The sequence below is a fragment of the Phodopus roborovskii genome, unplaced genomic scaffold, assembly GCF_943737965.1.
Source record: "Phodopus roborovskii unplaced genomic scaffold, PHOROB, whole genome shotgun sequence".
Classification (NCBI taxonomy): Eukaryota; Metazoa; Chordata; class Mammalia; order Rodentia; family Cricetidae; genus Phodopus; species Phodopus roborovskii.
Genome location: NW_026126539.1, coordinates 1,530,249 through 1,552,904, shown reverse-complemented (window position 1 = coordinate 1,552,904; position 22,656 = coordinate 1,530,249). Strand labels below are relative to the sequence as shown.

The 22,656-nt window shown below is 40.3% G+C and overlaps 1 protein-coding gene across 1 annotated transcript in view; it reads left to right on the top strand.

The window, feature by feature from the left end:
* The window catches only part of Plch1 (phospholipase C eta 1), a 202,996-nt gene that overhangs the window by 31,500 nt on the left and 148,840 nt on the right, over positions 1-22,656 (top strand). The window lies entirely within an intron of this gene.

The window sequence follows — 22,656 nt, the reverse complement described above, 5'->3', positions numbered from 1 at the left end:
TTTTTTGGATGTAAATTTAGTCTCATTGTTGGATTGAATCAAGAGCTTGAATTTACTTGCTTATGGTTAATTACCTTAAAATGCCAACCAGACTCATGACCCATAGTTGGTAGCACTGTGAACCATCTCAACCATGGCAATGATGCTCTCTCTTCCCACCTCCCAGTCTTTGTACTCTTGTTGACTCCAGTAACATGCCTTTCTGATGCTTGTAACTATGTGCAGCTGGGCCCATTGGGAGGGAAGTGTTCAGGAACTATTTGAAGTTCACCACTCAGTGTTTATTACCAAAATGATGTGTGCCTTCCAAATTCTACTGTTCAAGTGTGCTGGTGGCCAATCTGTTCCAATCACCCATTAAAAAGAAGTCCATTAACTTATATTGCTGACCTCTGGGGTCTGAAGACTTAACAAGCAGAGCAGTCACACTTCAGCATGTCTGCTGCATGGATTACTGTAGCTGAGCAGAGAATAATCAATATCCATCATTTTCTTGACAAATAAGAATTATGTTCAACCACTGCCTTTAACCCAGCTGAAAGCTGCTTGTTTAGTGGCTCGTAGTCAATGATAAACTTTGTCCATCCTACTGTCAGGAAGGACTCCTGTGGGAGAAATTTATTCGTGAGCCGGAGATTTCTGGGGCACTGGAATTTGTGGGGCAGTCTCCATTGGAAGCCCAAGGAGACACAGAGGGAAGCAAGCAAGGAGGTTGCGTAAAATGCAGGCATCCTAGGTAGGTCTGCTTTCAGCTTTCTATGCCTGGGTTTCTTCCTCATTTTGGTGACAGATTTAATGTGTTTCATCACTTTAAAATTAAGTGCAGCTTCACACACTGGATCCGGTCATTCTGCTTTCCTCACGATCCCTCATGTGACCCGGCAGAGGTGACTTTGTTTTACATGGAAAGAAAGGAAGTGGAGGTGGAATGATGACTGAGATGGACCCAGTTACCACTCAGCTAACTCCTAAACTGCAGCCTGTCTCTCCAGGCTGAATCTCTTGATATCATGGTAAAGAACCCTTAACAGGGACTGTAGGGGTATAACTGGGCTATTACTGCAGAAGTGAGGTTCTGCCTTGCTTTCCTCTGAATCTCACCCCAGAGTCCTGTTGACTGCTTTGTGTACACACACACTCCTTGTTGGTTGTACAGTAATTTCTGTTAAGACTTGTCTCAAAAGATGGAGGTTTACTATATTGCTGAAATGCTGTATGTACATTGCTGCTTTTTCTTACTTTAAATGTCTTCATCCAGAGAGCTAAAATGCACTTCCAACTTGATTACAAATTTGATGTTTTTATAGTTATATTCCAGTTACTATTATTATGGTCAATATTGATTACTTTTCTTGTACTTCAAGGAAGAAATTATTTTGGCTCACAGTTGGAGGGCACAGTCCTTCATGTGGGGAAGGGTATCAAGAAGGGTTCTTCTGATTGTGAGGTAGCTGGTCACATTACCTCCACACTGAGAAGCAGTGCTTGCCTAGCTCATTTTCTCCTTTTCCCCATTTTACTCAGACTGGGGCTCCAGTGGGTGGCATGTTCAATTTACATTTAGGGGGCCTTTTTCCTCCTTAGTTAAACCTCTGTGGAAGCTTTCCCACAGACACACCCAAAGGTATATCTTCTAAGGGGTCAAGTTGACAATGTCAGTCAGCTATCACAAGGAAGTATTCACGCAGGGCTTGATAATGAACATGGGGTTGTTGAACCCTTTAGAAACAAATCTTTGTAATAGTTCATCCCATTTTGTGGATAGGGGAACTAAAGCTTGGAGGTTTTGACATGGAGATTTGATATTTGAACTCTGATCTTCAGAACTCTATCACTTCAGTGTTTCTGTCCTTCTTAGGTTTTATTCCATTCTGAGAGACAAGGTTTAGGCAAGGGCTCTACCACCAGCCCTTGAGATGTTTGAATTCCATTCAAGAGTCCTTGCTAACACTAGCCAGTAGAGGATGAACTTGAATTATTAGACAATCCTTTAGGTATGTAATTCTCCCCTGTGAGAAGTAAGCATTCTGTTCTTGATAGGTTTTAAGGTTCTTTTTTAGTCCTAGTGTTTTAGATTCTTTTAAAGCATCTCAGAAAGTTACAATTTTTACTGTTTTTTTGTGGGTGACTTTTCACCAAACACAAGATACACAAGGGGGCAGTGCTGCACTTAAAATGTGAACAGGTTACTTTTCACATTTCAAAAATTACTTTGCAAAGGATTTAGAGATATTAGACCCTCTCAAGATTAAGAGAATCAAAGCCAGTTAGAACCATGATTCTATTCATTTGTAATGCAAGTAGTCCTAAGTGATAAGAATTGAGGTCTGATAGGGTAAGGCATCATTTTGGGTTTCTTTGCTTGAAGAGATTCAGTGACTAAGGACTGAAAGACATTCTGCTCCTCTGCCTGTGGGAACTCAACCCTTGGCTAAAGTAGGAACAATGAAGTTAGCAAGCATGTTGTTCTGTGTGGGGACTCAATACTTGTGAGATGGGGTCAATGAAGTCAGTGAGCATGTTGGTCTGTGTCATGTAAAGGGGGTACTAGTAATAGTATTTTGGGGATTCCAGAACATAGAAGGAGAGAGAGAGAGAGAGAGAGAGAGAGAGAGAGAGAGAGAGAGAGAGAGAGAGAGAGAATGAGCATCAGAGCAAGATTTGTTGAGGAAATGTTTATTTGGAGGGAGGGGCTTCTAAAGCAGGTGTGCTTCTTAATCAACTTTTGCTTACCAACTTTATGTTTATGACAGTTCTTGTATAACCAAGTAAACTGGATAAAGAGAGAGAAAGCAGAAAAGCATCATTCCATTTTTGAAATACACCCACTTGTATGAGCAAATGTCTTAACACTTATTTTTCCACGAAAGTGTGAGCAGTGTTCCCAGGAGGCAAGAACTGCATTAAAATGAGGATTCTGCCACTAAGGTTCTCAGTAAAAGCTGAAAATGTGAACCTGTGTCCATAAAGCACGTTGTACATTCATTTTCTGGTTGTGGTGGCAATAGGTTTTCATTGGAATCAATTTAGAATAATTACAGTTCAAATAGAAGAGACTGCTCAATACAATGAACATCTTGCTCCACTCTGGATATCTGTGTCCTGATTAACTTTTATAAACTTGACACAGGCTGGAGTTACCTGGGAAGAGGGAGCCTCGAATGAGGAATTACTTCCTGCATACTTGCCTGTGGACATGTCTGTAGGGCATTTTCTTGATTGATATGGGAGGGTCCAGCCTAATATAGGCTGTGCTGATCCTGGGCAGGTATAAGTTAAGTAATAATGTTTCCTGGCTGAGCAAGCCAATAAACAGTATTCCTCTTGGTTTCTGATTCATGGTTCCTGCTTGCACGTTCCTGTTTTGAGTTCCTGTGTTGGCTTTCCTCAATGAAAGACTGTGACATGGAAGCATAAGCCAAATAAGCCCTTCTTACCCAAAGTTACTCTCCCCCTTTCTTTAAGGATTTCTTTGTATTTACTTCTCTTTGTGGATGCTTCTGAGGGTACACATTTGCACCAGAAGTGGGCAGGTGCCCACGGAGGCCTGAATAAGACATCCGATCCCCTGGAACTGCAGTTACAGGTTGTAAACCAACCAGTATGATTGCTGGGAATCAAATTTAGGTCTTAAGCAGATGCTCTTAAGCACTGAGCTATCTCTGCTGGAGATATTTTTACCTCCTCAAAATTCACTTAGACACTACTTTTTCTAACCAAAGTTACTTTTGGTCATGGTGTTCATCACAGAAACAGAAACCAAAGAACTCTGTTCTTTCATCTTTGTAACACTGCTGGCAGATGTCAACCAGCTGAGAGATGAACTGGTAGATTAAATTAGTCCGTGTTCAATTACAAGAGAAACTCAGTTAGGAATTAGGAATTTGTGTGTTCCCATGTTCTCTTTTGTCCTCATTATTTGTTTGTTTGTGTGTGTGTGTGTGTGTGTGTGTGTGTGTGTGTGTGTTCTTTTCAGAGGCCAGGAGAGGGTATTGGATATCCTGGAGCTGGAGTTGTGTGCCACCTAAACCACCTGAGATGGGTGCTTTGAATAGAATTCTGGTCCTCTAAAAGAACAGCACCAAGCATAACTGCTATGAAAAATGTAACTAGATTTTTTTGTATGAGTTTCTTCCCCCATCTGAGGCTCATGATAGGAGTTCACAAGGAAACAGTGTCTTCCACATATGATTTCAGAGACTGTAACAGTAAAATTCAAGCCAGAAAAATCCTAGCGTGGAGAAACAGTAAGTCCTGTCTCTAACCAGAAGCTATTTGTAATTGGTACCTATTTGGAAAGGTAAAATAAGTTTTTTTTTTGATTTGTTTTTGTCTTTTTGTTTTTTTTATTTTTATTTTTTCAATGAAGTTATACAAGTTATACCAACCACTCTTTAGGGCAGGCTTCATATCCAGGAATACTTGGCTAACACAAATGGACTTCGTATTTTTTGCGTGCTTTTGGTTTGGTTTTGGTATTTTTGTCTTTCTGTCTTATAATTTTCAGATTTTTTTTTTATTTTAGGGGAACATGAAATTAGATGGGTAGGGAGGTGGGGAGGACCTAGGAAGAGTTGGGAGAGGAGAAAGAATATAATCAAAATATATTATATGAATTTTTTTTTCAAGTAGTAAAAAGAAAAAGAATAGTCAGTAACATCAATAGGTTTAAATAATACTAAAACAGCTTGCTATGTTTAATAAGTAAAACGTGGCACATAGTTTCAACAGAAACCACATAGAGACAGGAAGTAAGTATATGTTACAGAGATTGACTGATGTGGCCTGCTGCATTGATTTGGGCAGTATGCAAATAAGGAAGACCAGTAGAGGTAAACAAGAACCTGGTGGAGCCTGACTTTGGGACCAGAGACTCTTCTGACTCCCCGACCTAGTAGGATGATGTAGGGTAAGGGCTAAAGAGATGCTCCCTAGCCTCCAGTGAAGACCCAGATGTAGAACAGAAGAGTGGGTTGGCTGTCTAACCTCTAATAGGAGAGCAGGTCTAGGACCAGGCTGAAACACAAAACTGGTCAAAATGCTGAGAATATGTGAATGTGGAAGTGATGAGCCCTATGGCACAGCTGCGTCACTTCTTCTAAAACTTATGGAACCATGCAGAAGAGGAGATGGAGAGACTGTAAGAGCCAGAAGATGCAGAGGTAAAAGCACAGATATGTCTTCTGGCTTTGACATAGTAGTCTTGCACTCATGATCTCACTGTAGCTGTGGGTATCTGCATAAGACCTGCTCAAGATTGTGCCTAGCTACATTCCATTATGGGTGGAGAAGGGCCCTATGTGTAGCTGGAAGCTTTTTTGCTTTCCTCCTGATTCCATAATTACTCGGAGGTTTAGTATTAATTATAATTGTTTGGCAAATGACTCAGGCTTATTACTGACCAGCTCTCATAATTAAATTAAGCCATTTATACTAATCTGTGTGTCACTGTGTGGCTGTGGCTTACCGATAATATTCTGACATCTTAGGTAGCTACATGGTATCTCCCGGACTCTACCTTCTTTTTTCCTATATCTTTGCTTGGATTTCCTGCCTGGCTATATTCTGCCTGGCTATTGGCCAGATCAGCTTCTTTATTAATGAATGGTAATAAAACATATTCACAGCATACAGAAGGGCATCCTATGTCACCCATGAGATGCCATTTCTCCTCGGAGGACTACTGCAATTAATGGTTACTAGAGGAGGGAGTGTCAACTTCTTCAGTGGTGTAACCACTGATAAGATGCCCTTACTTCATAATACTCTCACAGCTCAGGCAAGAAATACTGACTAACCTCTGGGCCGCACACAAAAAGAAGACATGAAAATGGGAGGGGACTTGTTGAGAAGAAGGGAGAGGGAGAATGAGGGAGGAGTACTGAGGTGGAGAAGACTAATCCTATTATGCAAATATATAACACTGTCAAAAAATTTAAAAAGATAAAGATAATACTTTTAAATGAGCTGATGTGAAACACATTTGCCCTCTAATCTTTGAGGATTTGAGAACATTCTTGGTATTTTGGAAATATACAAAAATTTCAATGCTATATATACTCAAAAATTAAAAATTCATTCTTTTTGCTTTTGCCTTTCTTCATAATTCATATTTCATTGTCACTGGGTTATTGAACATTCTTAGTATAGAATTCATGTGAATTTGTTTCCTATTTAGCCAGTGTGCTTTGTTCCATCACACCATCTTGGGCAGCCTCTTTCTTTTTGGCTACTTTTGGTTGAGGGTGCAACTCATTTTAAAAATTTAAACCATATTTAACAGTTCCACCCCAAGCCTTGTTTTGGCTGTTGATGGCTGAAGGAAGGTTCACTTGTCTATGCCTTTCTCCTCCGACGGGAAGCTTAGTTCCTCATATTTGGTAAATGGAAGAGAGATAGTAGAACTGAGGTCTTCCAGCCTGTACCTGGATGTCTGCTTGCCTGTGACTGGGCACTGAGTGATCAGGACCACTGGTTTAGGATATATATTCACTTTCACAACTGTGTCATCAGGGGTCCATGAAATAGAGAACCCATTGTGCCCCTTCAATATTATCTCTTCTCCTTTCCCAACCCCATCTCTAGCACTTGGCTTCCCTTGCCTCTGAGGTACTAAGGCCACTTGCCCCTTGCATCCCTGTGTTTCCTCACTTGACTCTCTGGATTTCCAAGGCTATAAAAGATGTGTAGGATATGAGGTTGTTCTTTCCTCTCTGCAGACCTCTCCTCTCACTTTTAAGTAGCTGCTAACTCCCATTAGCCTATACCTGAAGGTGCTCCAAGTTATTCTCTGTAGCACTTCCCCTGACTATCGCATGAGTGAATCATGCTCTTCAGCCTGCCATCTCTGCCACCCTGGATACCCAGGATAAGGGTCTTGGGCACTGTGAGTTTTGAATGGCTCTCCTATATCTCCTGGCAGCTTGTGGATTCTACAGCTACTCTAGGACTGTCTTTGTCTTTTAATATATTAGATTAGGGTGACTTCATGTCCCTAAACATCCTGGCATTATTTACTGTGTCTGTTTCTTGCCAGGTTGTATACCTGTGTTGGTCAGAGCCAGGCAATGGTCTCTCTATAAAAATTCATGCTGAGATGATTCAGCCTCTTTTCTTCAGGAATCTAATTCAGTGAAGGAATTTGGCCAGAAAACTGAAGCCCTGTGATTTCTCTGCCGAGTTTTCTTTGTCAAGGATATTTTCATTGTATAGAATGGATGAAAAGTCCCTCTGAGTGCCTAGCAAAATGGCAAACTGAAGGTCTGGATGTGTGGGTAGCGAAGGTGGGAGAGAAGGCACAGAGTCAACTCTGTTTTTGTTTGTTTGTTTGTTTGTTTTTTTCCCCTGAGATGGTTTCTCTGTCTAGCCTTGGATGTCCTGCAACTTGCTCTGTAGACCAGGCTGGCCCCAAACCCTTAGAAATCTGTCTACCTCTACTTCCTGAGTGTTTGGATTAAAAGTGTGTGCTACCACTTTCTGGCTGAGTTTACTCTTAATTATGTCAAACAAGCCTATCACTTTCAGGAACGATCCTTGGCTAGCCATTTCCATCAGATTCTTCAGTTCTCTCTTTGAAGCATGTGGCTGTTTGGAGGTCAGCCAAACAGAAAAGGGCCATGATCATTTCATTCATGTGTGCTTGCGAATCCCAATCTCCTAATTATTCAATTAGAAGGAAGAAACAGTGCGTTTAATACAGTCAACTTCTCCTTCAGACTGGAAGACTTCTTCAATGTTAAGTGGTTACTAAATGAGAATTATTTCCCTTTAGACCTGTGTTACACATTTAAGCCTTTGTTCTTTAAGCTGCATTTCCATAATTATAATTAATTTTCCTCTGCTCTCTGGTTTTCCCAATTGTCTTTCATACTCTGTTCCTAATGTATGCAGAGATTGATAGAAAGATGAGATGCTTTTCACCAGTAGACTTTGCGTTGTTCTAGGGCACCATAATTATTTAATTTAGTTACACAAACGATCTGGAGTTTTTCCGTAGACCACTGTAATAATTATTAGTGATTGCATTTGTAATCATGGAAGCCTCTTATCTCCCATCTGTCAAAACAAAGATGAAAAACTGCAGTTTGTCCCTTTATAATGTGTAAATGAAAAGTCATCCCAACAGACATGCAATGTGGATGTGTTTGTATTAGAGCTCATTCCTTTCAGCAAATATGTTTGTGGTAATTACCAAATGTAAGCTGTCAAATTCAAAGGGATACTCGGATTTTTATTTAAATAATGAGAACTAGCTTAATCTGTGTTCGTAACCATACCTCCTATGTATATGCTGACCACTCCAACAGTGAGTTTATTCCTAACTGAGCTCTTCTCCTGGCCAGCATATTGATACTCCCGAGTGCCTGTTTCACATTCAAGATGATGTACTCCAGCTCTGGGATTCACCATTCTAGAGAAGAACTTCCTCCTTTCCTGGTACCTGTCTGTCTTGGCAGCTTTATCCTGCCCTTCTCTTCATATGCCTTAGCTTCATTAACCTTTGTTATTCTTACCTACAAAGCTCCTCCTTTCTCTATTTAGCCATCTATTTTCCTTCCTTCCTTTCTTCCTTCCTTCCTTCCTTCCTTCCTTCCTTCCCCTCTCCTCTTTCATTCCTTTTTTTCTTTCATGTTTATGTGTGTGTGGCATGCACATATGTGTGTGTGTGTTTGTGTGTGTTGGTTAGCAGTTGACATTCAGTGCCTTCCTTGATTACTCTGCACCTTACCAATGCAGAGTCTCTTGCTGAACCTGGAGCTCACTGATTTGGCTGGTCTAGCCAGTCAGCTTGCCTTTGGGGGAATCTTCTGCCTCCCAAATGCTGCTATTATGGGCTGGCTGCCACATCCATCCAGCTTTTATATGAGTGTTGGAGATCCAGACTCTAGTCCCAACAAAACACCACAGAAAGAGTTTTCTCATTTTATTTAACAGGGAGATAAGAACTGTCTGCTATTTCATGTTTCTGCACTATGGTGAGTTTACCTTTTATCTTTATGCCATACAATAAATATATGGTTCTGTGATTATAGACTCACTTTACTTCATTCACACGTTTGCTATGGGAAACCCAGGAGAGACCTTTAAGTCACTCTTTTCAGAAAGGAGTGTCACTTCCAAGAACCCCAGTGTACTTTATTATTGCAGACGTGAAGTGACTCCAAATGAGCCAGGGCAAAATGATTTCTGTGAGAACGTCTTAGGCCAAAAAATGATTTCTCTGATTTCTGGGAGAACTTCTTAGGCTGTTCAAATTCATTTAGTAATGCTTCCTAGAGCTCCCATGTTCATTCAATTCAGAAGCTGGAGTTTTTCTCATTAAAATAGCACTATTAATAAAGGCACTTAACTGAGGTATTTTGCATGACATTAAAATTCTTCGTCATGTGAGTCTTCCATGAGCTTGACTGTGGTGTAATTCTTACAGCAGACAGCATGGTACAGACCTTCCTGAGACTGCTGCACAAAGAAGGCCTGGATGACCGGAAGCACAGGCTTCCCTCAGAGTAAAGACGACACACTTTTATATTAACTGTACAAAAAAGGAGAATGCACCAGGTGGTGGTGGTACACGCCTGTAGAACCAGCACTTTCAAGGCTGAGGCCGGTGAATCTCTGTGAGTTTGAGGCTAGCCTGGTCTACCTTGTGAGTTCCAGGACAACCAAGGCTACACAGAGAAACTTTGTCTCCAAAACAAAACAAAACAGCAACAACAAAACCAAAAAAAAAAAAAAAAAAAAAAAAAAAAAAAATGCTCCCATCTGTGTCTGAAATCTAAGGATCTCAAGGAATGTGAGACCACAGTTTAGGAACAGCAAGTTTGCCCTGAGAAAACAGAACCCATTGGGTTGAATAAGGGTAGAATTTGTTTGTTCAATTATATTTATATGTTGTCACAACTTTGCCTGTTTTATAAAGGATAATGGCTTATGTTCAATTAAAAGAACACATTGTTTCCACTTTCCATGCCAACTTGAAATTGAGCATCAATGTCCATTAGAGCATCACTGTTGTCTGGAGTGGTGCCAGCATCAGGTTTCCTGGCATTGTGTTAGGCTGAGAAGAAGCTTATTTCAGCCAACATTTATAAAATGTGCTTTCAGCCAAAGGATCCCAACCAGGGCAGTGGTCTGGAATCACCTGGGGAAACAAAGCAAAAAACAAAATAAAAAAGGTTCCTAGGTCCCTGCCTAGAGGTTTTGCTGTTACTAATCTGGTGTATAGCTGGGGGATGAGGAATTGTCAGGGTTGCCCAGGTTATTCCGGGAGGGGGTGTTGCTCATTCAATTCTAGGCTGAATATCTCAGATCTATATGTATTATCTCAATAGTGCTATGTATGTATGTATGTATGTATGTATGTATGTATGTATGTATTTATTTATGTTTGGAGACAGAGTTTCTGTGTGTAGCCCTGGTTGTCCTGGAGCTTACTATGTAAGCCAGGCTGGCCTCGAACTCAAGAGAGATCCTCCTGCCTCTGCCTCCAGAGTGCTGGGGTTAAAGTCATGCACCACCACTGCCTGGTTCTCTCTCTTCTTTTTGCTGTAGCTGAGATTTCAAGCACAATGTTGAATGAAAGTGGAGAGTCACACTTCTGTCTCAATCCTGAATCTAAATTGGAAATGATCACCCCCTCCCATCTATTGATTATTAGGTTTGTTGTGAGAAGCAGTTCTCATGTTAAGAAGTGTTCCTTTTATTGCTAGTTTCTTCAGGACTTATTATTAAAGAATGATGAACTTTTTCAAACAGGGCTCTTTCTGTAACTGTTCAGGTGATCATGAAATTTCTTTCCTTAAGGCCATTTATGAATTATAATACATTTATTGATTTGTGTATGCTGAACCCATCTTGTGTCTTTGGAATGAAACTGTCATGATATATGATCTCAATTTATTGAATTTGGCTAATAAGAATTTTATTTAGAATTTTTGTATCTTTGTTCATGAAAGAAATTGGTTTATAGTTTTCTTCTCCCTCTGCCACCCCCCCCCCACCGTGTGTGTGTGTGTGTGTGTGTGTGTGTGAGTGTGTGACCTTATCTGTGTTTAGCATCAAGGTAATACTGGCATGCTCACTTGGTAAGATGGGTGTGATAGTGCCCCTTCCCTTTCTTGTGAAACAATATGATCTTAGCAATCTTCCTTACAGAATGCACAGATTGCATGGTAGCGAATCCATCTGGTCTTGGGCTTTTTTGGGGGGATGGGGTGGGGAGGCTTATTTTATTGCTGCTTCAATCTTGCTGCTTAAAAATCCATTTGTTATTTATATCTTGTTGATTTAAATTTGTCTAGGTCTGTACATTTCTTCTAGCTCTTCCTCCAGTTTTTTTTTTTTTCTTTTTTTCTTTTTTAAGTTTCTTTTACCTGGGGTCTGCTGAAGTGCGTGGGGAAGAGGGTGTTAGGGGACCCTTCTGACTCATGTATTTCCGGTGGTTTATTCTGGCTGATGCCTCCTTAGCTGCCTTTACCTTTGCAGTTTCTCTCCTTTGTGTACTAGAGGTCTCTTCTGGCCATCCTTATTAGCCTTGCAGTTTCTGTGCTGAGCAGATTCTCTTGCCCTCATGAGACTCCCAGTTTGTACCACTGAAGTGGCTGATATTTTAGCTGGGGCTATCTCCCAAGTGCAGTGGGAAAGTGGGAAGCAACATGGTGTTGAGCTCTGCACAGGCAGATTGCATTTCTGCTCTCTCTGGCTCCCTAGCAGATAGCCTGGCAGATAGGTGGCTCTAGAGTTTTATCTACCTACTGAACCCAGGCTTGGGACCTAGGGCTCTCAAACTCCAGTGAGATTCTTAGTTGATGAAATTTGCTCCAGGTTGCTGGGGGCAAGGTTATGTGCTGAGCATCATTCAACCAAGTAGGATTTAGTTAATTCTAAAGGCCAACAAGCTGCTGTTCCAACCCTCTGGCCTTCATGATCTGAGCTAAATATTCCGACAGGCTATGTATGTTTTCAGTAGGATAAACCTTGCAAGAGCTTACATTTTCTGATGATCAGATTGGCTTCTTTACAGAACTGGAACATAGAGACATAAAGTGAATTTTACACCAAACTGTTTTAGATGATCTGTATATGAAAAGGTGAGCAAGGAATCTTGAGTAGCCTAGGTCTATGGGTCTGAGCATTGGCTCTGGCTTATCCTTCACTGACTGCAGGAGAATTCAGTGCTGTGGGACTATCCTTGTTTAGCCTTACAGTATGTACTCTTGCTTGAGCCATGTGAATCTACTTGGGAAATAATGCTTTCATGTCTCCTATTTTGGTCTTGAGTTACATTTTTGATTCCTTATCCCTTTGCCATTTGTAACATATAAATCCATGCAGATAATTAATGTCCAGTACTGTAGTCTCCATGTTGCTGTAGTCCCTATGTTACTAGTAATATACAGTTTTCTTGGCCAGTTTTGTGTCTTTGTAGCTAAGAAAATGATAATGTACTCTCAGTGTGGGGCAGTGTTCTGAGATTTACAAGTAGATTTCATTATCTGATAATTTATAGCTTGGAGTGCTGACCCATGAGTAGGAAGGATGCTTGTGGGATAAACATTTTAAAGTCACTGCTCTGTAAAACTACAGATGCATAGCTTCTGTCAGAGATGGCTCTTGGAAGCAGGTGCTTTCTGTGTCTATGAGAATAAGTGTTCTGATCCTCCTGAGTTATATTGGTCAGTGACGGTTGTTTTCCAGGGACAAACACCTGATGTCAATTTCTTAGCTGGTAGCCAGTGTTGGAGATGTCTTTTACAGTATTTGCTCTCGCTTGAGCCATGTGAATCTACCTGGGAAATAATGCTTTCATATGTCTCCTATTTTGGTCTTGAGTTATATTTTCGATTCCTTCTCCCTTTGCCCTTTCTAATAGTAAACCCCTGCAGATAATTAATGTCCAGCAACTGTAGTCCCCATATTGCTGTAGTCCCTATGTTACTAGTAATATAGTTTCTCCTTGGCCAGAGAACATGTTCTCTGAATTATTTCTAAATTATATTAATAGGAAGGGGTAAGTGTTATTGGTTTTCTATTCTATAGTCATTAGTATTCATGAAAATGCAATCCTTTTCTCTTTTCTCCAAGGTCTTTAACAAAATTAGCCTTTGTAACCATTTTGTGCTAGTTGACTATCAATGTGGAGAACCAAATGAAGCAGAAAATTAAAATACTTTTGATGCTTTAACTTAATCATTAACCTAAACTTCAAAGCTACTTCTATCAATGGTAAGTTTATTGTTTTAGAAATTATTTCCTGGTGTCTTTCTTTAAAAAATTTTTTAAATAAAGATCTATTTTTGTTTTACTTATTTTATGTGTATGGGTGTTTGTGTGAATGTCTGTGTACCATGTGGATATAGGTGCCTGGTGCATTTGGAGCCCCCTGGGACTGGAGCCATGGACAGTTGTGAACGGATAGGTGGGTCCTGGGAATTGAACCTGTGTTCAAATTTAGGTAAAGTTAACACCAATAAATACCCTTAAGTTTTTAAAAAATTCTTTTATTCTTGAATTTTTTTATTTAAAAGGTTTATTTTATTTTTTACTTTATGTATACGTATGTCTCTACGTGTTAGGCAAAAGAGAGAATTAAATCCCCTGAAGCTAGAGTTACAGGTGGTTGTGAGCTGCCTAGTGTTGTGCTGGGACCTGAATTCATTTCTACAAGAGCAGCAAATGCTTTAGTTGATGAGCCATCCTACAAACCCCAAAGATTTTTATTTTTAAACTGGCCTATCTGTAGAAGAGAATACATGGAGGAGAAGAAAATCACCAAATATATAATTTAATTTTTCCAGTTTTGAAAGGTTCTATGTTTTTGCTTGTGTTATATAGCCCATGCTGACCTATAACTCACAGCGTTCTTCTTCAGCCTTCTGAATGCTAGGATTATAGGTGTGTATCACTAAGCTGAGCAAAATATTTATTTATTATTTAAAGTATGTGTGCACACACATGTGTGTACATGCACCACAGCTAATGTATCGAGGTCAGAGGATGACTTTTTTGAGACTCTTCTACTTTTATATGGGTTCCAAGGATTAAACTCAGGTCATTAAGCTGGCATTACTGGGTAGGAAGTGCCTTTTCCTGATAAGCCCACATTTGCCTGCTCAAGATTTTAGTTTTTGACTGACCTGCTTGTACAGGGAAAAAATGCTAAATGTGGACTCGATGTTAAGCTTCCTAAATCCAACCGAGTTCTTAGGATTGGAAAAGGCTTCATATGGGCAAGGCCTTAGAAAGGCCTTTTGATTGACCTAGAATTTTCCTGTTGCCATCTTGAAGTTATGTTCTATGTGTGGGGTGGACCCATGTTTTTGTTTTATAGCAGAACAGCAGATTAATGTATCTGGTTCTGCTTGTAGTACTACATACCAGGCTGGGAACTTCACACCTGTTACTGTAGGCACTGTTGTGGATATGGAAATTGAAGCTTATGGTGATTTAAAATAATCGGGCTATGTTGCTGACCTGCCTGGTAGAACCCAGTTCTTTCCAGTTCCATATCCCATGGTTTTGCTTTATATCCTTTAGCTCCTCCCATGAGTGCTTAGTTTTTTCTTGTTTAGAGCTGCCCATGCTTTCTCTGTCCTTTTGTGGTACTACAGGTCTCTGTCAGAAACCCCTGGGCTGAGATATTTGGAAAGTGTCAATAAACAAATCAGTTTGGTTCCAAGGGAATGCTGTAGCCTCCATTACTCTTGCCTTTGGTTTATAGAGGCTTGTCTGTGGTCCTTCTCTTAAGTGACTCTACAAGCTGCAATGGTCCTATCCTTTCAGTTCGGCTGTCATCCCTTGGAGCCTAGAACTCTCTTTATGTCCCAGTCTTCCTGAGAATGGAGGAAATATCTGGATCTGAGTTCTGGTGGAATATTTTCGATCCTGACCACAATCTGATCTGGGGGAGCGGGCATAAGTCAACAAAGCAGTCATTGTCTCTCACTGCCCTTACTGCTGCTGTGTTCCATCTTCCTGTCATGGTGTCATTTGGAAGGACAGAAAATGAATTAACAGGAGGAGAAAATAAATTGAGGAAAAGGTGAAGTGTTGTGATGTAGAGGAAAGACACTGCCTAAAACATTGTGATATGTAAAAACTCTCTTTGAACAAAGCAATTGGTTAGGGAGGGAGTCTCGTTTTCTCCTCAGAAGGGTCTTTTAGGGTAGGGATTTAGAAGCTGCACTGGGACTATGAGCTGTGACATGTTGAAAATTATTATTAAAAGAGTCAGGTGCTTCCTTTCTTTGGTTTACTTGTAGAGAGGGCAATGTCCATAAGGAAACCCTTCTTTTAAAGGTCACATTTTGTTATAAAAATTATCTTCCACAGGCATCATGGACTGGGTTTTGTGAGGAGTGACCCTTACAGTCCTTTGGAAACATTTTGGCCCTCTGGGTACTCCCAGAGATTTGTTTTCTCAGAAGAGTCTGTGGTGAGCAGAAGGTTCTCAAGTTTGCTAGGGTTGGGGTGACCCCACTATTCTGAAACACTCTTAGAACTTGGACTTTCCTGGCTTGGTGAGACTTATAGAAAGGAGTGTGGCTAGTGTTGCCTGACCTGAACGTTTGTGGGTATTCTTCCTTCCTTCCTTCCTTCCTTCCTTCCTTCCTTCCTTCCTTCCTTTCTTTGAGATAGGATCTTGCTGTGGAGACCAGGCAGGCCTCAAATTCACAGGGATCTGGCTCCCTCTTTTCCTCCTGAGTGCTGGGATTAGCGTGCACCACCACAGCCAGCTTCTGGGGTGTTTCCAATGCCCTTTGTATTGAGGGAGACTGCTCATGTGTACAAGGCTTGGGCCCTAGCTGTAGAAGTCATAAAGTGGTGACTAGATCACATGAGCACTCACATCACCCAATAGGGGCCTAGTTTGAGGAAGTAAGCATTGTCGACTTCCCCTGAAACACACACCACATCTGGACCTTTCCTTTCTCTTTCTTCCTGGGCTGTCATGAGGTGAGGTGTGAGCTTTCCCTCTGCCGTACCACTTCTACATATGCTTCTCTCTTGCTGCAGGCTCAAAGGCAGTGGAGGCAGCTGACCATGGCTGAAACATCCGACTCTGAGCCAAAATAAACCTTTCCCCCTTTTAAGGTATTTTTGTCACAGCAGTGAAGAGCTAAGTAGTGCCTTCTCTACCCATCTTTCCTTCATGACATTATGCTTGTATAGCTCTTGGGATCCGTCTGCATGTTCAGCAGATAAATGTCTGTATTGTCTGTGTTATCAAACACAAGGCATTTGTGTTATGATGACTATTCATTCTCCTCCCCATTTTTTAACATACATATAACAGTCCTTGTTTGACTGGCAGTCAGCCAAGATGTTATGGGCAGTTAGTAGTATCATTTGCTTATCAATGGACTCAGAGATGTCAAGTTGGCACATTGGAAAAGTGGTCTTTTTGTTTTGTTTTGGTTTTTTGATACAAGGTTTCTCTTGTGTAGCTTTGTAGACCAGGCTGAGCTTGAAACTCACAGAGATTCTCCTGCCTCTGCCTCCTGAGTGCTGGGACTTAAGGCATGCACCGCCACCACAGGTGGTGTTTTAACTATGGGATATGATCAAGTTGGTTACTGGGATGTTTTTTAGCTTCAGTGCTGGAGAGTGCCAGCACTGAGGTTTTTCTGCCTAGCTTCCTTACCAGGTTTTCCAGTTCCTCCTCTGGGTGAAGGAGGAAAAGGACCTTCTACATTCCGGGGAAAGTTGCATCTCAATTGCTGTTCGGGCAAGTTTTGAAATTCTGACTCCTTTAAGTTCTGAGAATCTAATTAAAGTTTGAGCTCTTAGGGGAAGATTTATTTTAATATATGTCACTCTCAGCAGCCATTAGAGATCCCCATGTGCCTACCTGTCTCCAGCTAATTTATACTTACGAGAATGGATGGAAGATACCCAAGCAGTGGCTGTTGATTTACAGAGTCTGGCTGTTCTAATTTATATCTGTTTATGAGTTTAGTCTATATGTCAATAGAATCTTCACCTCTCTTAAGACATCACCAAGTGCATTTTCTGTGCTCAGTAAGCATGAATTCTGGATATCTTCCAGAACCTGTGAGTAAAATCCTGTGTTGGGTTCCAGTCACTTTCCTGGTTTGCTCGGGCTGAGACTTACCTTGAATTATATTGACACCTTCATCATTGCCAATGACAAGACTGTAAATTTTCACACTAACTTATAACTTTAAAATGGAACAGTCAATAAACAGCATTTCAGAACAACAATGAAGGCATTTTATTTTAAAGCCAAGCGTCTTGAGGGGGAGATCAATAAATCATCAATGAGACATCACTTTAAAGCAGCAGTTGGGCTGAACTGTGGAATGTAGCAAAATTAATATGGGTACTAATCAGCCTGTTTAGGGATTGAGATGCTTAGAAATGTGTAGCAATTAGTATTTATTGATGCATGTCAGGTTTTTAGTGTGGGGAAGTCCATGCTTATTTATTTGACAGGTATGAATGATGTGTAGGGTAATGTTCTGTCATGAGAATGTGTGATTCTATCTGTCCAGTGATGAGTAATGGCTGTCTAGCAAGCCCTCCTTTTCACTGTTCTCAGTGCCTGTTCAACAGCTGTTAGGTGGAAATATGCATCCCTCCAGGTCTTCATCTTTCTTTTGTGTAAGACGAACCTGAAAGTGCTCAACATTTTAATTAGCTAAGAAGCATAGTTATTTCTGAGCCATCTTAAGCTTTGGGGTACATCCTATGTTCAAAATTGTGGTTAAACACTGAACCCTATTGTTTTTCAGGATGCAATTTCAAGTAGAATAATAGTGATGATAATATTAGTATTCTAAACTCTTTATGGATAAGTTCTCACTGGAACATTTTGAAGTAGGGTATAGCAGCACACCAGTTGTGCGAATTAAGAAACCAAGGAGCAAAGAGGTTAAGTTATTTTTCTGGGCCACACAGCTAGTTTGTGGCAGGGAGGGTTTGTACACAGACAGACAACCTCTAAAATCTTCACTGCTATTTTGTGTAGTAATGTGTATGGATGCATGTTAGATTGAGTCTCGCAAGAAGTACATTCCAATAGGGTCTTTAAGAACATTTAAGAGTAGATAGTGAGATTTACTAACTTGGGGAGGCAACTTATAAATTGGGAAACAGGTGAATGGGAACTGATGTAGCAGCTTAGAGAACAGGATGGTGGTGGGGTGTGATGCAGTCTGGGCTGAATGACCCTAATGAGAAGGTAGTAGAAATTGGCTCTGTCCTGAGCATACTGGAGATATTAGGGGTCTCATGGGCCATAGGTAGGTAGGGTGAGTTGGAGTTAGGGAGAAAAAAGATGACAATAGGGGTTAGTCACTAGAAAGAATTCTGAGAGTAGAAGGGTTAATACTCAGCGTGGAGAGACTCGATTCAAATGTTTGAAAGCAAGACAATAACAAATTGCTTTTGAGCTACCAGCCTGTGATTCTGTCTAGCTATGTATCTCTTCAAAAAAGTTGATTAACTTTCAGATATATACTGTAGGGAAAACTGTACTATAATAATAGCCTGTTTGCTAAAAACTGGTTTTTTCAGACCCACTATTTACCTTGCTTATAGGGATGTGATTTTTTCCCCCCCTCAAGACAGAGACACAGTCTCCACTGAATAGACATTTTGAGACTAGCCTCTTTCCTTCTAAGTTGGAAACATTCCATTCATTCTGTGATCACTGCTATGGTTGTGTGGAATAAGAAAAAGCCTCAACAAATTGAATAAATGTGCTCTTGCCCAGACTGGAACAAAAGTAGCCTATGGTGCATAAGATGGCATGCAGATTATTTCTTAATGGGAGTGTTTGCCTCAGATGCAGTGATGTTTGCTTCCAAGAACGTGCACGCAGTCTCTGTGTGTGGCTCTATGTGTCTCTGTGTGTGCATGTTCATTTTCTGCATTCAGCCTGCGTCACTCCTATGGTAATCAGTGTCTCTCAGTGACCTCCGTAGGTGAGGAGGGTTTCTTTGATGGCTAAAGACCTACAGTTCCCAGACATTAAATGTGCATAATGCCCTCAGGGCGTTAAGCATAGCACTCACTAAGCATGCACGTTCATACACTAAGTAGCCACAGCGCCTGCATTCCCACAGTAACGGCAGCCACAGCAGATGCTTCCGCTGTGCCTATCTGCCTGCGCTGTTCACTTTGATAGAAACTTCTACAGTCATCTCATGGATTTATTTTCTCTCCATTATAAAGCCTGGACTGTGAAGATGTCATCATGCCATCAGGGGCAGCATGAGCCAAGTTCTTGGGGCTGTTAAGGATTTCTTTGCCTTCACTCCTCTTGGAGATGTGTATCAGAAAAAGGCTTTGCCTGTAGAGAAAAATTTTATTGCTTTGGCCAATAATGTGTAGCAATATCAAATTTAATGGCAGACCTTGAAGTATATAAAAACTTAAGTCCAGAAAAAGGTAAGATCCATGCTACTAGTTTTAAGGTAAGTTAATAGCTTAATAGTAAAAGGTGGCAAGCATTTCTGATTTTATTTTACATTTAGTTAAAGATTTATTTGACTGTTGATTGACATATTTGGGATACTATATTTTAATCTTAATTGAAAAGGCATTTTTGATTAGCTCAAAGTGTGTTTTTCTGTGTGAATGTATATTTGTATAATGGTAGATATACTTGATGACAAATTGTGCTTCATTGTAATAAAGTGCATCATTATAATAAAGTGGTGTATGAGAAAATAATTTTTAGCCTTGGGTTATAGTCAAGGACTATAAATCAAGGACACAGACATGTTAGAAATTTCATCTGTTTGATACTAACAGTAGGTTTTAATTTAAGTGTTGTCAAGTCCTTTTCACTTGGAATTATGATGAATAGAGTTCTATTTTTAACTTTCTACAATAATCTAAGGGGTGATTTCTAATATGTGTAAATTAAAGGCAGTCAGGCTAGGGAAAAGAATTAGCTTTATGAGATGAAATGTCATGAGTGCTGAGATAAAATGGAGGCAGAACCCATGTGTTATGTCTGGAGAACCTGTCAGCTCTGAGAGATGGAGGAAAACATTCTAAAGTATGAACTAGGAGTGGGGAATTTGAAATGTATGGAGACTGTTCTTGTGTTGGGAGAAAAGCTGTTGCCTGCTCAGACAGAACAAATATGTTGAGCAATGTCTTCTGAGCCCATCTTCAAGTTGAAATGCATGTGTCATCCAGATTACTGAGATGCATTGACTCAGATGTAACTTTCCTGAGCTAGTGCTCCGTTTAAGAGCCTGTCTGGAGCTTGTTGCTGGCCTCTGGGAGCTACTTCAGCCAGCTGTGCTCACACTGCCGGTCCTGGTGCTTGCTGTCTATTCGAAAACATACACAATACCATAGCTGATTTCCTCGGTACACCTGAATTTCTCAAATCTAAGAAAGAACCTTTATTCAGCTATCGAATAGGATTTTAGTTCACTTGACAGACAGGTCGTTACAATGATGCCCATGTAAAGTTGTCTGTTCATGTTTTCAGGAAATTTCTTGCTTTGCAGAGTGTAGGAATGAGTGGCTTTGTATAACATCCTGCTGGGATTATGTAGTTGATACTGCTATGGAAGTACTGAAAGTGACTTCTGTTACTCCCACCACATAAAGTAATCTCTAAGATTGAAGTCTAGAGAAACTCTAATTCCTAAATGTTACAGAAGTTTGAGTTATTTTTTTCCAGTTACATAAACTCTAAGAGATAATATGAGGTGTTATTTCAGTCTAGGTGTTCTCACAGATACATAGTCTTAAGATTTCTTTTTTTTTAATTAAGCTTTTTGATGTGTTATATAATAGGTTTTCTTTGATTTATTTTGATAATTTATCTTTGTTGAAAAAAAAAATCTTCACTGACTCCATCCTGCTTTAAAATTTCCTCTGTTGGTAACAAGGCCTTCTTTGAAGAACTATTTCTTATAAATTCCAGAGCAGTTTTAACAAGGATCTTCTAGGTTATATAAAGTTGGTAACACTGACAGAGACCAAATTCTATTCAAGTCTAAGTTATATTATTAAATAGTGACCCCAGTGGAAGTGACTCAGTTGATGGGGTACAAAGGTGAGGAATTTTCATTTACAGGTAGAAAGATCAAAGAGACACTGAGTTTTGGTGGAAGAACTTTTTTATTAAATGTAAAATGCATGTTTGTACATTTGTATTTATAAGCATATCTGTTTTATATTTCCATGTTTTATATAAATACATTTGTATTTAGTATGCTTAGAAAATTATTCTTTTATGAGCCTCAGATTTTGGTTTAATGAACTACATCTCCAAGCCGGAGAATCATCCTAATTATTTTCAAACAGTGTAGAGAGAAGATAGGGCTTCATTGTAATATAGAGTCAGAAAGGGAGCAAGCTTGAGGTGTACAGCTTCTGTGTTTATAACCACAAGATGACTTTGAACTTGAACTTCTTTTAGTAACAAGACAACACCCTTGTGGGGTGATTAAGAGGGTTATGGTGCAATATCTAAAAATACTTGGAAAAGGACTGTAGACACAGAAGACAATTTACTTAGAAATAGGGATAATGGGCAACTGGGGAGATGAGAAGTTTCAGTTGGCAAAGGTGCCTGCTGCCAAGCTTGACAATGTGAGTTTGATCTCCAAAACCCACATGGTCGAAGGAGAGAAGCAATTCCTGGACCTTCTACTCATATACTGTGTCGAATGTGTGTGTGCGCGCGCGCGCGCGTACACACACACACACACACACACACACACACACACACACAAACACACACACACAGGGGGGGTTGTTAAAGTAAGAAGGATAATGTACATTTCATTTACTTTAACTGAAAGGAAACCATATTCGTCCTGGGGATGCCAAAATGCCAAAAGCACTTTGACCTAGAACTTGGTCTGGTAATTTTCTCTGTGGCTCAGCAGCCTGCCTGCCTGCAGTGTGTACTCTGTGTAGCAGGCCTATGGAGGGGCAGATGCAGTATAGGAACAAGTCCCAGATTTCTGGAGTCAGAAGAAACCATAGCACTGTTAACTCTTTCATAAAGAGATACAATAGGCACAGATGCTACACAAATTTTTCTTCTAAACACGCAGAACAGATATTCAGCTATATCTGAGTCCTCCAATTCCTATCATGGCTGGACCTGCCCTTTTCACTTGTACCAACTGTTGATGTTTTAGGAGATGCAAATTACTTTAATATTTGCGATGTCACTTATGTTAGTACCATTTAGGTTCTTAGCACAAGACTGCTATGTAGAGAATTCTTGAAAATTATTTGTTATTATTACCAGTAGGATGTGTGTGTCTATGTGTGTGAGTGCTGGTGTGTGTGCATGCCATAGCACACATGTGGCTCTAGAGGACAACTTTCAGGAGTTGGGCCTCTCCTGCCATTTTCTGGGACCCAGGGATTGCATCGAGGTTGTCAGGTCCTCAAGTGAGCCTCTTTACATGCTGAGCCATCTCACTAGCCCATTTTCCCTCTTAAATATTGTTGTTGTCTTGCAGACTTATTAACTGATAATAGTGAATCTGTACAATCAATAGTAACATGGTGAGTATTTGAAAAGGTACTGGTTAGGGATATGAAGATGCATAAAGTTGTTTGCTCCTTACAGTGAGCCCTGATTTAGTACACAAACATGCTCATGGTCCTGCAATAGAGGGAGACTTTCTCACAGGTACTTGAATG